General features: G+C 49.4%; 1 protein-coding gene across 3 annotated transcripts in view; it reads left to right on the forward strand.

The window, feature by feature from the left end:
* CLYBL (citramalyl-CoA lyase) overlaps positions 1-14,569 on the forward strand; it is a 2,321,716-nt gene that overhangs the window by 1,276,576 nt on the left and 1,030,571 nt on the right. The window lies entirely within an intron of this gene.

Genomic DNA, 14,569 nt, shown 5'->3' on the forward strand with positions numbered 1-14,569 from the left:
TCCTGAAGGCGAGATGGTCCTGGGTCAGCCGAAGGTGGATGGGGAGGGAGTTCCAAGTCTTGGCAGCCAGGTAAGAGAAGGATCTTCCTCCGGCGGTGGCTCTTCGGATGCGTGGTACGGCTGCGAGGGCGAGGCTGGTGGACCGTAGCTGGCGGGTGGGCGTGTAGAAGGTCAGGCGGTTGTTGAGGTACTTGGGGCCCAGGTCGTGGAGAGACCTGTGTACGTGGATGAGGAGCCGGAACGTGATCCTCTTGTCGACGGGGAGCCAGTGCAGGTTCCTCAGGTGGCTGGAGATGTGGCTGCGTCGGGGGACATCCAGGATGAGTCGGGCGGAGGCGTTCTGGATGCGCTGGAGTCTTTTCTGTAGCTTGGCTGTGGTTCCGGCGTAGAGGGCGTTTCCGTAGTCCAGTCGGCTGGTGACGAGTGCCTGGGTGACAGTCTTCCTGGTCTCGGTCGGGATCCAGCGGAAGATCTTGCGAAGCATACGCAGGGTGTTGAAGCACGATGAGGAGACGGCGTTGACTTGTCTGGTCATCGAGAGGGAGGGGTCCAGGATGAAGCCCAGGTTGCGTGCGTGGTCGGTTGGCTTGGGTGCGGTGCCCAGGGCTGGGGGCCACGAGGAGTCGTCCCAGGCGGAGGGCGAAGATCCCAGGATGAGGACTTCCGTCTTGTCCGAGTTCAGTTTCAGGCGGCTGTCCTTCATCCCCTCGGCGACGTCTTTCATCCCTTCGTGTAGGCAGGTTCTGGCGGTGTTGGGGTCTCTGGTGAGGGAGAGGATCAGCTGGGTGTCGTCGACGTAAGAGATGATGTTGAGGTTGTGCTGGCGTGCGATGGCTGCGAGAGGTTTCATGTAGATGTTGAAGAGGGTGGGGCTGAGTGAAGATCCTTGCGGGACGCCGCAGATGACTTCGGTGGCCTCGGAGCGAAACGGGGGGAGGCGGACTCTTTGTGTTCTTCCGGCGAGTAACGAGATGATCCACTCCAGTGCCTTCTCTTGGATACCGATGTTGCTGAGGCGCTGGACTAGGGTGCGGTGGCAGACCGTGTCGAACACAGCGGAGAGGTCCAGGAGGATGAGGGCCACTGTTTCCCCCTTGTCGAGCAGGGTCCGGATGTCGTCGGTGGCTGCGATGAGGGCGGTCTCGGTGCTGTGGTTGGCTCTGAAGCCGGACTGCGAGGGGTTGAGGGATCCGTTCGTCTCGAGGAAGGCGGTCAGCTGTCTGTTGACGATCTTCTCGATGACTTTAGCAGGAAAAGGGAGGAGCGAGATGGGGCGGAAGTTTTTGAGATCGGTGGGGTCCGCTGTAGGTTTCTTCAGGAGGGCGCTGATCTCGGCGTGCTTCCAGCTCTCCGGGAAGGTGGCGGTGTTGAAGGAGGCGTTGATTATGTTCCGAAGTTGGGGTGCGATGGTGGAGTCGGCCTTGTTGAAGACGTGGTGTGGGCAGGGGTCGGTCGGTGATCCGGAGTGGATGGTGTTCATCGTGCGGGCTGTATCTTTGGTGGTCACCGTGGTCCAGGTGCGAAGGGTGGCGGTGGGGGGCGTTGGTTCGACGGTTGGGTGGGTGGGTGGGGCGCCGAAGCTGTTGTGGATGTCGGCGATCTTGCGGTGGAAGAACGAGGCGAGGGAGTCGCAGAGGTCTTGTGACGGAGTGATGTCGTTGGTGCCGGTGCTGGGGTTGGAGAACTCCTTGATGATAGTGAAGAGCTCTTTGCTGTCGTGGGCGTTGTTGTCCAGTCGTTCCTTCGGGGATTTCTTCTTGGTGGTGCGGATGAGCTGGTGGTGCTTGCGGGTAGCGTGTTTGAGGGCGGTCATGTTGTCGGTGGTCCGGTCGAGGAGCCAGGCTTTCTCAAGGGTGCGGCAGGTCTTCTTGGAGTCCTTGAGGTCGTCGGTGAACCAGGATGCCTTCTTGCTTCTGGGTCTGCTGGGAGGGTTCTTCAGTGGTGCGAGGTCGTCGGCGCAGGCGGTCAGCCACTGCGTGAAGTTGCGGGCTGCTTCGTTGGGGTCCGTTGCGCTGGCGGGTGGGTTCTGGCTGAGGCAGGTGGTGAGCTGGTCTGCGGTGATCTTGCTCCAATTCCTGTGAGGTACCTGTTGCGGGTGGTGGTGGGTCGTGGATCTTTTGAAGCTGAAGTGGACGCAGCTGTGGTCGGTCCAGTGGAGTCCGGTGGCGTGGCTGAAGGTGATGTACTTGCTGGAAGAGAAGACGGGATCAAGCGTGTGGCCGGCGTAGTGGGTGGGGGTGTTGACCAGTTGCTTGAGTCCGAGGTTGGTGAGGTTTTCCAGCAGGGCGGTGGTGTTGCGGTCCTTGTTGTTCTCCAGGTGGAAGTTGAGGTCCCCGAGGAGGATGTAGTCGGTGGACGGGAGGGCGTGCGGGCTGATGAAGTCTGTGATGTCTTCGCTTAATTGTGTGCGTGGTCCCGGGGGTCTATAGACGAGTGTGCCTCTGAGGGTCGTCTTAGGGTCGGTGTGAATCTGGAAGTGGAGATGTTCGGCTGCGGCGAAGGAGTCGTTGGCGTCGGTCGTGATGCGGATGGTGTTCCTGTGGACGATGGCGATGCCACCTCCGGTCTGGTTGATGCGGTCCCTCCTGATGATCTTGGCACAATGGGCATACCAATGCCCCCACTCCCCAAAAATAACCACAGTCTTTCTGCCCCCCTTGGGGACGTATCGGGGCACCCCCCCCCCTCCCCCCTCCCCGATTCCTCCCAAAAGACTTTATTTTAGCAATGTGCCTACCTGTGGATTTTGGGCCCTAGGGCAGCTGGCACATAGGGAAACCTATCAAACGGTACTTGGGCATCCCACACGAGTGAGGTACCATTTTTCTCTGAAACTTTGGGGAATGCGGGCTGGGTGGAATTTTGTGGATCCACGCAGATTGCAGAACATTCCACCACAAAAATGTGAGGAAAATGTGTTTTTTTAAAACAAATTTTGAGGTTTGCAAGGGAATCTGGGTAACAGAACATGGTGAGAGGCAGTCAAGTCACCCCATCCTGGAGTCCCCTGGGTGTCTAATTTTAAAAAATGTAAAGGTTTGCTAGGTTTCCCTAGGTGCCGGTAGAGCTAGGGTTCAAAATCTACAGCTACGCACTTTGCAAAAAAAGGGTCAGTTTTCACTGTGAAAATGTGGTGTGTCTACGTTGCGTTTTGGGCCGTTTTCTGTCTAGGACACTAGGCCTACCCACACAAGTGAGGTATCATTTTTCTCGGAGGAATTTCGGGAACACGGGGTGGGTGGAAGTTTGTGGATCGCTCGCAGATTCCAGACCTTTACACCACAGAAATGTGATGAAAATGTGTTTTTCTTGACAAATTGTGAGGTTTGCAAGGGATTCAAGGTAAAAGAACCTCGTGAGAGCCAGTCAAGACACCCCATCCTGGATTCCCCTGGGTGTCTAGTTTTTCAAAAATGTATAGGTTTGCTAGGTTTCGCTAGGTGCTGGCAGAGCTAGGGTTCAAAATCTACAGCTACGCACTTTGCAAAAAAAGGGTCCGTTTTCACTGTGAAATTCTGGTGTGTTCACGTTGCATTTTGGCCCGTTTCCTGTCGCAGGGGCTAGGCCTACATACACAAGTGAGGTACCATTTTTTCTTGAAAGACTTTGGGGAACGCGGGTGGGTGGAATTTTGTGGATCCACACAGATTCCAGAACTTTGCACCACAGAAATGTGAGGAAAATGTGTTTGTTTTGTCAAATTTTGAGTTTTACAAGGGATTCTGAGTAACAGAACCTGGTGAATGCTGGTCATGTCACCCCATCCTGGATTCCCCGAGGTGTCTAGTTTTAAAAAATGTACAGGTTCGCTAGGTTTCCCTAGGTGCCGGCAGAGCTAGGGTTAAAAACCTACAGCAAGGCACTTTGCAGAAAAAGGGTCAGTTTTCACTGTGAAAATGTGGTGTGTCCACTTTGCGTTTTGGGCCGTTTCCTATCGTGGGCACTAGGCCTACATACACAAGTGAGGTACCATTTTTCTTGGAAGACTTTGGGGAACGCGGGGTGGGTGGAAGTGTGTGGATCCACGCAGATTCCAGAAGTTTCCACCACAGAAATATGAGGAAAATATGTTTTTTTGACAAATTTTGAGTTTGCAAGAGATTCTGGGTAACCGAACCTGGTGAGAGCCAGTCAAGTCACCCCAACCTGGATTCCCCTGGGTGTCTACATTTCAGAAATGTTAAGGTTTGCTAGGTTTCCCTAGGTGCCGGCAGAGCTAGGGTTCAAAATCTACAGCTAGGCACTTTGCAAAAAAAGGGTCAGTTTTCACTGTGAAAATGTGGTGTGTCCACATTGCTTTTTGGGCCATTTCCTCTCGCGGGAACTAGGCCTACCCTCACAAGTGAGGTGCCATTGTTATCAAGAGACTTAGGGCAACAGAGAATTGTAGAGCAACTGTTATTACCTATTGACTTTTGATGCATTTCTGCCTTACAAATGAAAGGCAATGTGTAAAAAAGAAGTAATTTTGAAATATGACCTTAAAGTCTCATGCTAGTATGGGTACTCACAATTTCGGGAATGTGCAAATATCTACTGTTTCTAAACTCTATATTTTGTTCCAATTTCAGAAATGCATAGGTGTTATTTCATACCGATTTTTCCATGTATATATTTTCCCAAATTAATTGCTATATACCCAGAACATAATGGAATACCATTGCAAGACGCTGCTCAGTTATTGGCTGTGGGTTCGTCCGGTTCTTGGTGAACCTACAAGTCCTCACAACTAGAAAGGTCTAGCGGATGTAACGGTATATTGCTTTCAAACAGCTGTCACAATTAGAAGAAGTTACAGTTAAAAACGTTGGCACAAATGGCTGTTTTTTTCAACTAATTTTCAATTTTTCCTATATTTAAATGTTAGTTTCTATGAAGAAACCTTGAAGGATCTACACAAATGACCCCTTGCTGAATTTAGAATTGTGTCTACTTTTCTAAAATGCATAGCTTTCCAGGATCCATGATTGTTTTCATACCCATTTCTACCATTAACTGGAAGGTTGTCATCCTGTCCGTGGACGTCATCCCATCCGCGCAGCGGGCGGGCGCAGCGGGCGCGCCAAAGGCAAGCCCGTCTGCGCCCATCCGCGCCGGGACCGGGCCCAGGGCAACCCCCACTGGTCTGAAAGAGCTGGATGACAGACGGATATATTCTAGATCCACCCTGTTAGAGCTGTGCCTATCTCTCATTAATTGTATTAGAAATGATCTAGATTGTGTGGTAACTAAGCATGGGCGTAAAATCCGTTCCGCTCGCGGATTTTTCGGATTTTCGGCAAATCCGCAATCCGCGAACTCTCGCGGATGTGGCGAAAATACGCAAATCCGTGCGAAGCGGATTTTTTGCTTGTGTTAGCACTGCTCGCGGTCCGCGGCGCGAAAGTACAAAAATTACAATTGGGGAGGGGTGAAGGAAGTGGCCCAGTCTCCAACTTCCTGTTCCTGTCCAGCAAGCTCCTCCCATAGGGGTGGGGTGAAGGAAGTGCCCCAGTCTCCAACTTCCTGTTCCTGTCCAGCAAGCTCCTCCCATTGCTTAGTCCATTTCCTGGCCACTTTGATTTCGATCTTGACTGGGAAGGATTACTTTTTGTGGATGCTGCTGGATATTTGGATTTGAGGCCTTTTGGATTACTTTTGGATTCGAAATTTTATTTCACAAGGAAGTAAGTTGATGTTGTTTGTTTGTGGTGATTTTTGTGTGTGTTGCTTGTTTTTCGACTTTTTGGGGGGGAAAATCTGCAAGTTCGCGAGCTGAGGATTTTTTTGCTTGTGTTCGCACTGCTCGCGTCCCGCGCAGCAACAATCTCGCACTCGCGAAATTGTAAAAATTACAATTCTGCACATGAATTGAAAACCACCAGGCTTAGTTATGGGTGCATGCATGATGCAACTGTTTTGTTGAAATTTATTTTTAACATGATTCTGGCCAGGGCATGGATGGCATTGGATTGTGGTGATTTTTGTGTGTTTTACGACTTTTTGGGGTGGTGTTGGGGGCTTGTTATGTGGGTGGGGGCCATTTTATTGCCTGGTCCCGTGTAGGTGGGGGTCTATGGGCCATTTTAAGCCAGTTTGTGTGCTTTGTGCCATAGGCCTGCACCCAGTGTGCTCTGATTTCATCCATTATGGTCAGGGGGCCCAGAATCGGTCTGTTCGCGGATTTTGCTGGTTTTTCGGCACGTTCGCGCCGTGAAGCAACAATCTCGCACTCGCGAAATTGTAAAAATTGCAATTTTGCACCAGAAAACCACCAGCAGGCAGCATAAGCCTTCTGAAACTTCATGGATGGCATTGGATTGTGGTGATTTGATTTGTGTTGTGTTTTTTGACTTTTTGGAGTAGGGGTTGGGGGCTGGCTATGTTGGTGGTGGCCATTTTGAGGCATGGTCCTGGCCATGTGGATGGGGGTCAAGCGGCCATTTTGAAGGCAGGCAGTGAGCTTTGTGCCATAGGCCTGCACCCATTTTGCCTTGCTTTCACCCATTGTGCCCAGGGGGAGTCAGTGGTACATGAAACTATAACCCTCTCTGTGTGTGCTCTCTTGGATCAATGTTAAATTCCTGTTTCCCAAAAATGTAGCAATTCTTAATTTTGAAATTTCCATATTGTGTGGTGTGCACGAGTGTATTCATAAATGCCTACTTGCAAACTATTTATTGAAGTGCTACATATGCAACATATATTTACTGATGTTCCTCTGTCTTCGTTTGCTTGTAGGTGCATAAAGTCAATAAATCCGCATCATCGTTGAGCATCAGTGCCAGGAAGAAGTCCTGCTGCGGCCTGTTGTTCCGACATCTGAAGAAGATGGCTCCAAAAATAGGTGCCGGTAGGTCCTCTAGCAAGAAGGATGTCTCTACTAAGGAGAAGAAGAAGCAAGTGGCACCACTTACCAAGGAGACTGGTGGCACCACCACTAAATTTTTGTGGGGAAAACAAAGGCCCACCATGAGTGCTGCACAGGTAGCCTGTTTAGTGGTTACATCACCAACGACCAGTGATGTTGGCTCATCGCAAGAAAGTAGCAGCACACCATCAACACAGGTTGTAACTCATCTCACAAGTACTATTCAACAACCAAAGCCGCAACAACAACTGTATGGGTTACTAGTACAAGCACAAGTACATGCGCAAGGAGCTGTCCGAGAAGGAGCTGTCCGAGAAGGAGCTGTCCGAGAAGGAGCTGTCCGAGAAGGAGCTGTCCGAGAAGGAGCTGGCCGAGAAGGAGCTGGCCGAGAAGGAGAAGGCCGAGAAGGAGAAGGCCGAGAAGGAGAGGTCCATGGAGAGTTGCAAGTAGCGATCAGTGAAGAGGCCCATGTAGCGGCGCATGGAGCGGTGCAAGTGCCCACAATGGTTGTTCTTCCAGAAGTAGGGGCACAGGAGGAAATTGACTTTGGAGCCGGGGTATCATGTCAGGAAGACGAAGGCACTCCTCCTGATGATTCATTTTCTCCCAGCTCCCCACCAAAGAAAAGATCAAGGAGTGTGTGTAGAAGTTCCTCTTCAAGCCCCGCTCCATCAGATGATGATCTGGATCTAATTGGCACCCATCTCCGACGTCTGAGAGGGAGGCCCACCATGAGCTGCGAAAGGTATCAAATGTTAAAAGGAAGGGCCCCGGAAAGCTCATACTTATGGATCCGAACGTCGGACTTGATGAAGTGGTTCATTCTGATGTTGATGAACAGGATGACAGCAATGACCTAGTCATCACACACGTCATTCCAGCCACACCGGCCATGCAGCAGACAGACATTTATACCCTATCCCGACGTCAGGCTGAGCGTGACCCTGGCGACGTGCCACTGGTAGCACCACCAATGCAGTCAAGTAGTGCAACAAGTTCAACAAAACCTACAGCTCCCATATTTTCTCCCCAGAGGGGGACTCCATCCAGCTCGACTCCCTCAAGTAGGGTTGCTGAAATAATTGCACAACCCAGTAGATGTCTGCAAGGCTCATCCACCACTGCTTCATCTGGCATTGGCAGTATCATCTCGTGCGCCAAAACCAGAGGTTTCAAGTCCCCAGTTTGGAACTTTTTTAGTGTCCATGCAAAGTATGATAACATAGCCGTTTGTTGCATTTGTAAGACTAGCGTTAGCCGTGGTAAGACTGGTACCAACTATGGAACCGGAGGCCAGATAGGTCACCTTGAAAGAAGGCACGCTGTCGAATGGTTTGCGCACCTAGCAAACATCAAGGGAAAGCAATCCCAAAGGGCAAGTGGCCAAAATATACCCATACTAGGTGTTTCATCTGAAGATGACGGGGAGGTAGAAGAAGCGTCAGACATGTGTCCGGTTGCACCCAGTACCCCTGGCAGCACCACACCCTCCGGAACACATAGGAGGCACACTGAGAGTCTGGGAGACACACCAATGCGGAAAATGTCAACACTGATCAGAAGTGGGTCGAAGAAGGCATCAGCATCATCCCGTAAATTTGTCCAGCACACCATTTCAGCCATGTTCTCCTCAGATGTGCAATTTCAACGCAACCACCCAATTGTACGCTTGTATAACACTAAGCTGGCTAAAATGCTAGCGGTGGACCTTCTCCCTTTTTCGTTTGTCAAAGGTGTGGGTTTCCTTGAACTCGTGGCAACACTGGCCCCTAAATGGAAGGTTCCTAGCCGGTTCTATTTTGCCAGGGTTGCTGTTCCAGCACTATATAAAGAGGTGCTTGAGTTGGTTGGGGCTGCTTTGCAGAAGAGTGCTGTTCACACTATACACCTGACAACAGACATGTGGACCAGTTGCCAAGCCCTTGATTACATGTGCATCACTGCACACTGGGTCTCTTTTTCAGGGGTTGCACAACAGATAAATGCAGGTGGTGACTTGGTCGAGATTTTTAAGGGTGCTCGTAAACATGCAACATTAGCCATGTTTGGCATGGAGAAAAGTCATACTGCAGCCAACATTTTGGATGACTTTAACAAAAAGGTCTCGCAATGGCTGCCCCCAAGAAAATGCAAGGTTGGTTATGTTTCTACTGATAATGGCAGCAATGTAGTTAGGGCCATGGAGGACGGTTTCTATTTCAGAGTGCCGTGTTTGGCGCACTGTATGAACCTTGTCGTGCAAAAGTTCTTGAAAAAAGAACTTGCAGTCGACAAAATACTGACCATCTGCAGAAGAATATGCACACATTTTAACCATTCGTTTAAGGCCCGGAAGGAGCTGAGGCGCAAGCAAAATGAACGTAGTATGCCAGTGAAAGCACTTATCCAGGAGGTGGCAACACGTTGGAACTCAACCTTCTACATGCTTGAGCGTCTGCATGAGCTGTTTCCAGTAGTCAATGAGTATTTCTACAACCTGGGTGGTGATACGACAGAAATGATGCTAGCGGTGGAGCAATGGCAGCTAGTTAAAAGCCTGACAGACATGCTTCGTCCTTTTGAGGTCTTCACGCGTGACGTCAGCAGGGAGGACTGTTCTTTGAGCAAAGCTATCCCATTGTTGCTGAAGCTCGAGCACCAAGTCAAGGTGGTGTCTTCACAATTAAAAGATGCTGGAAAGAATGAAGCATATGAGTTGGCGCAAAGATTATTACAACGCCTAGTTAGCAATAAACGGCTTGTAAATATCAAGAAACAACAGCACTACATTTGTGCTACTATTCTGGATCCACGTTACAAAAAGCCATTGTTTGGCAAAGTAATAATTCCTTTTGAAACATCAGATGTTACAGAGTACAAAGGTTGGCTAGCTCAGTCAGCCATTCGTTTTGAAAGAGAGCGGAAGGAAACTGTACGAGAAGACAGTACTACTAGTGAATCAGCAGGCCATCAGGCGTCCCAAAAAAGCACTTCTGCATCTGTGCCTCTGGCAGAAGTGAGTGACTTTTCCACTAAGCCGTTAACCACACCAGCAACCGTATCATCTGCACCAGGCCCAGGCGATATGTCTGAAGCGGATTGGCTAAGTGAGCTAGGGTTTCCTTGTCCCAGAAAGGACACAGAAGTGCAAAGTACAGGAATGCGGGAGGACATTCTTTCAATGGTGCAGGCCTATCTGGATGACTCCACAGCGGTCAATATTACTGAGGACCCATTGGCGTATTGGCATGGGAAAAGAAAAATATGGGAGCTCAACAACCTGGCTATCAATTACTTGTCTTGCCCACTCGCAAGCGTGTCTTCAGAACGTGTTTTTAGTTCTGCTGGTGGCATTGTGACTTGCAAAAGGTCCCGCCTCTTGCCCGCAAATGTGGAGCGGCTCACCGTGATAAAGATGAACCAGCACTTCATACCACCAGATTACAAAGTACGAGAATGCACGCAGGAAGAAGAGGACACCGACCTACCTGAGGAAAGTTCTCCTCAGTTACCAGAAGTACAACCGACTGATGTATTAGCAGAGTATGAGGACGAGTTCTGCTTCCCTGACAGCGAGTTCTGAAAATGAGTCAATGACTCATTAACTGTAAATTTAGTCCTCCTTATTCACTTTTATTCCTGTGTGTCTGTCTTTCTTTGTTTAGCAAGTGCTTCATCACATTCACAACAAAACTGTAATCACCCCATCACAAGCAACAACAAGCCCATCAGCAGAACTGTCTTGATTTTGATGCCGCAGCATTCCTCATGTTCACAACAGTTAGTTGACAAGAACTCAGTCCTGGTCGTCTATCCTCCTCCTCCACTCATCCTATCCATTTCCCGTAATGCTGATGCCTGGATTCTGCACAATGAAGAAACGTACGTTGAGTCCCCTAAAGAGGGACTGGAAGTAGTGAGTCCTCATTTAAATAAATTTTGCTAAGTGTGACTTTTTTTCCCCGATTTGCATTTTTGGCTGTTTGGGGGTGTCAAACTTGTTTGCGCTTGGGTTTACGGGTCTTGGCTGGGCTATTGCTGGCAAGGTCTATTAAGGGATGAAATTGGCCAGTTGTGGCCCTGCTGCAGAACGCTTTAGGACTCTGTGAATTCCAGGTGGAGCCAGCCCTCAAACACAAATTACAGGTAAGATAAGCGTTTGGATGGGAGGTAGTATAATGGAGTGTTCGGAGAGGCGAGAGAGTGACAGTGGTACTAGTAGTAAAGTCCTAGGGCTCTTGAATTAACAAACTCTGTGACAGGCATTTACTTTGGAAAACATTTGGCCTATTGCACGTGAACGTTTAGGCGTTATTATTGCTCGCTTGCCTGTCTTAGGGGTGCTGTCTGTGGGGCTTCTAGGTTTTTGTGGTGTGTGAGCACCGCTGCCACATTTCTAATGTTGATTGCTTTTGTTTTGCAGAAAATCCACGCCGGGAAACTCCAGTTGTGGCCCTGCTGCAGAACGCTTTAGGACTCTGTGAATTCCAGGTGGAGCCAGCCCTCAAACACAAATTACAGGTAAGATAAGCGTTTGGATGGGAGGTAGTATAATGGAGTGTTCGGAGAGGCGAGAGAGTGACAGTGGTACTAGTAGTAAAGTCCTAGGGCTCTTGAATTAACAAACTCTGTGACAGGCATTTACTTTGGAAAACATTTGGCCTATTGCACGTGAACCAACACGATGACAGTGTTCAGTTAAATGAACTTACTGCAAAACCACCACCCACCAAGCTCAAAAGTAGTAAAAAAACAGGTATGCTCAGATAAAGTTTGAAAAAGTATATTTATATCCCTAACAAAATAATCTCCCGCAAGACCCTCCCTAACCCCAACAAATAAATAGTCCTTCAAAAGTCCCCAAAAAACCCAACTCCCAATTCCCACCCCCCAAAAGTCTCTAAAAAAGGGGCAAGGGACACTCTAGGGATGCAAGGTGTTGAGTTTGGCCTCCAGGGCATCATGCCTTAGGGCCAGGGCATCATACTTCTCCTGGAGGGTGGCGTGATCTAAGCGGAGGCCCTCCACCACATTCTGATACTCGTTCCATTTCTGGACCTCCGCCTCTAGGTCGGACACTCTGCGGAGTGCACGGCGCAAGCGAGCCTTAACAGTACTGTGAGGTGCAGCCTTTGCTGCTCGGCGGTGGCGTCTTCCAGCACGGCTCCGGTTCGCTGGAGCACTGCGCTTACCGGCAGAACATGGGGTCACGGAGGAGGATGTAGATGTTAGATTTGATGCACTGGAGTGCGTGTCGTCCCCCTCCAGTTCCACCATTCGCCGATATTCGGCAACAGTTGCTTCCAGCCTCCGTTGCCGGGCCAGTACAGCCAGCATACTCCTCGTCGGTTTTGAGGTTTTAGTATTGCCAACTATATGAAGAAAGAAAGACATAATATGTAACCAATGCTCTTTAAGAATATGATTAACACAAAATAATTCAGCAGGAAGTTGTGTCACAGTACAACTAGCAACTAGCCAGCGCAGTACAAAACTATTCAGGCCAGTATCATGGGCGTCCGCAGGGAGGGGCAAGGGGGGGCGCTTGAATCACCATTTCCCTTCCCACAACTCACTTGTATCCTTGGTTTGATGCTCTTTCATATGAAAGAGATCTGGCAGAAGCCCAGGCGATATGTCTGTTTCCCTCTCTCTCTCTCTCTCTCTGTCTCCCTCCTTATGTCTCCCTGTGTCTCCCTCTACCTCGCTGTCTCTCTCTCTCTGTCTCCCTCCCTCACCCTCCCTCTGGCTCCCTCCCTCTCTCTCTCTCCTTCTGTCTTCCTCTCTCTCTGTCTCTGCCTCTATCTGTCTGTCGGTCCCAGCCTGCTGTAATTACCATATTGTAATTTGTCACTGGGCCACCACTGGATACACATCATATCCTATCTAAGAGTCAGATAGTACCATGATCCAGCTTACCTGTACTCGCCACCGCCACTGTCTCCTTCCTCACAGTCTGTACTTCTTGGTCCGACTCCTCTAGCGCCGCCTCCTCCCCAGATTGATCCTCGGACTCAGAGTCAATGATCACCACCACATCCGAGCTGGCCCCGCCACCAGATGTTCCACCTACAAAGTAGATTTAAGAATGTTAGATTACACCACTCACTAGTATTTGGTCTATGAATGAAAAAATGTGAAAACAACAGAAAAATTAATTGACTGTCTACTCTAGTCTAAAGTAAAAATGTCCCTCCTTCCAGGGAAGGCTGTTGTCTTGCTTCACTTTTTTGTCACAATTGTTGAATGCTTGCTTAATTTTAACACACACCATTTTTCTCTGAACAGACAGAAACTGGACTTCTAAGGACAAGAGCAACATCAACTTCAAACCAGGTGAAAGCTCGGCTCGACCACAAGAAATGTGTTCCATTACTCATCAACTCAGCACCAAGCACTTTTCCATTTCCAACTAACTTAATTTTAATATATGTGTTTACTTAAACTTTTAGTAAAGCTTTTAAACTTGAATAGACTCTGTGGTTTTTGGTCCTCCAGACTATAGTGACTGAGCGAAAAGTTTTGCAATTTTTGCAAGGAGGAGTCCGTGCCGCTGACACTACCAGGTTTATACAGTGTGCCAAACACGCCACTCTGAAATATTATTACTCTGGTCTTTGGTGTCCATAGTTCGGTTTGTGGAGAATTGTCCCTGCAACAGTAGGATTATTGATTTTGCTCCTATCTAAACACTATTTCGAAACAATTAAATTAGGAATGCTTGGACAACAATAGGTCCTCTATATTTAAATGAAAGCTTACTGGGGCCAGCAAAGGAGCACTCGCCGCCCTGGCCTGCATCCTCCTCCTTTGGAGCCACTGCATCCGATTTTTCGGTCCGCTTGCCCCAGGGCAGACCTGACGTACAACATGAAAGAATGAACAGAAAACATTGATGATTGCTGCTTGCCGATGTCCTTGTCAACCAAATCAAACATTTAGAAAGAACAAGAACCAACTATTTCATCAAAAATGAGGGCTACAAAGGAAGGACTGCACCTGAGCCTCTACTCTAGGGGCAGATTTACAAGCCCCTTGCAGCTCTTTTGCTCCATTCTTGCGTCAATTTTGTGACGCAGCGCCACAACAAGAGAGGCGCCATGGTGTGGCGTATATTAACAACGTTACGCATATGGGAGATGCATCCCATTCTAAAGCCCTGCGCCATTAGGGAGCGTTCCAGCGCAAGGGAGGGCGTTCCTGCGCAGGAACGCATGCTAAAAGTGGCTATGGGGAATATATAAAATTTCAATCAGTCATTTAGGACAATGATGCGTCACTGAAACCCTGCGCCTGCATGAAGCAGACTTACGGCTTGACGCAGCATTGCTGGAGCTGCGCCATCGTTGCAACGCAACTCCATCAATGAGCCGCCTTTATGGCACCGATGCGTAACGCTTCGGTGACGTTTTGGGACCATGGTGTGCCGCATTGTAAATACGGCGCACCATGGGTGGTGCTGGCGTGCCGCACACTTTGCACGGATGCACAGGTAATTGCTAATCTGACACTTAGGGGCATACTTACGAGTTCTGAGCTGGACACCTCCAGATGTGCACCAGAACAAATGCGTAACGCAAAACTAACCTTACGTCACGGCAGATGCGCCGCAATTACAATGCGGCAAACCCTGGCGCAAGGTTAGGCAGATGCGTGACGAAAGAGAGGCGCATCCCTAGAGTCGCGTCGCAGGCGCGATGCAACTATAGCAATGCTCAGGGCTGCCCAATACTCAACATA

The sequence above is a fragment of the Lissotriton helveticus genome, chromosome 8 (assembly GCF_964261635.1).
Source record: "Lissotriton helveticus chromosome 8, aLisHel1.1, whole genome shotgun sequence".
Lineage (NCBI taxonomy): Eukaryota > Metazoa > Chordata > Amphibia > Caudata > Salamandridae > Lissotriton > Lissotriton helveticus.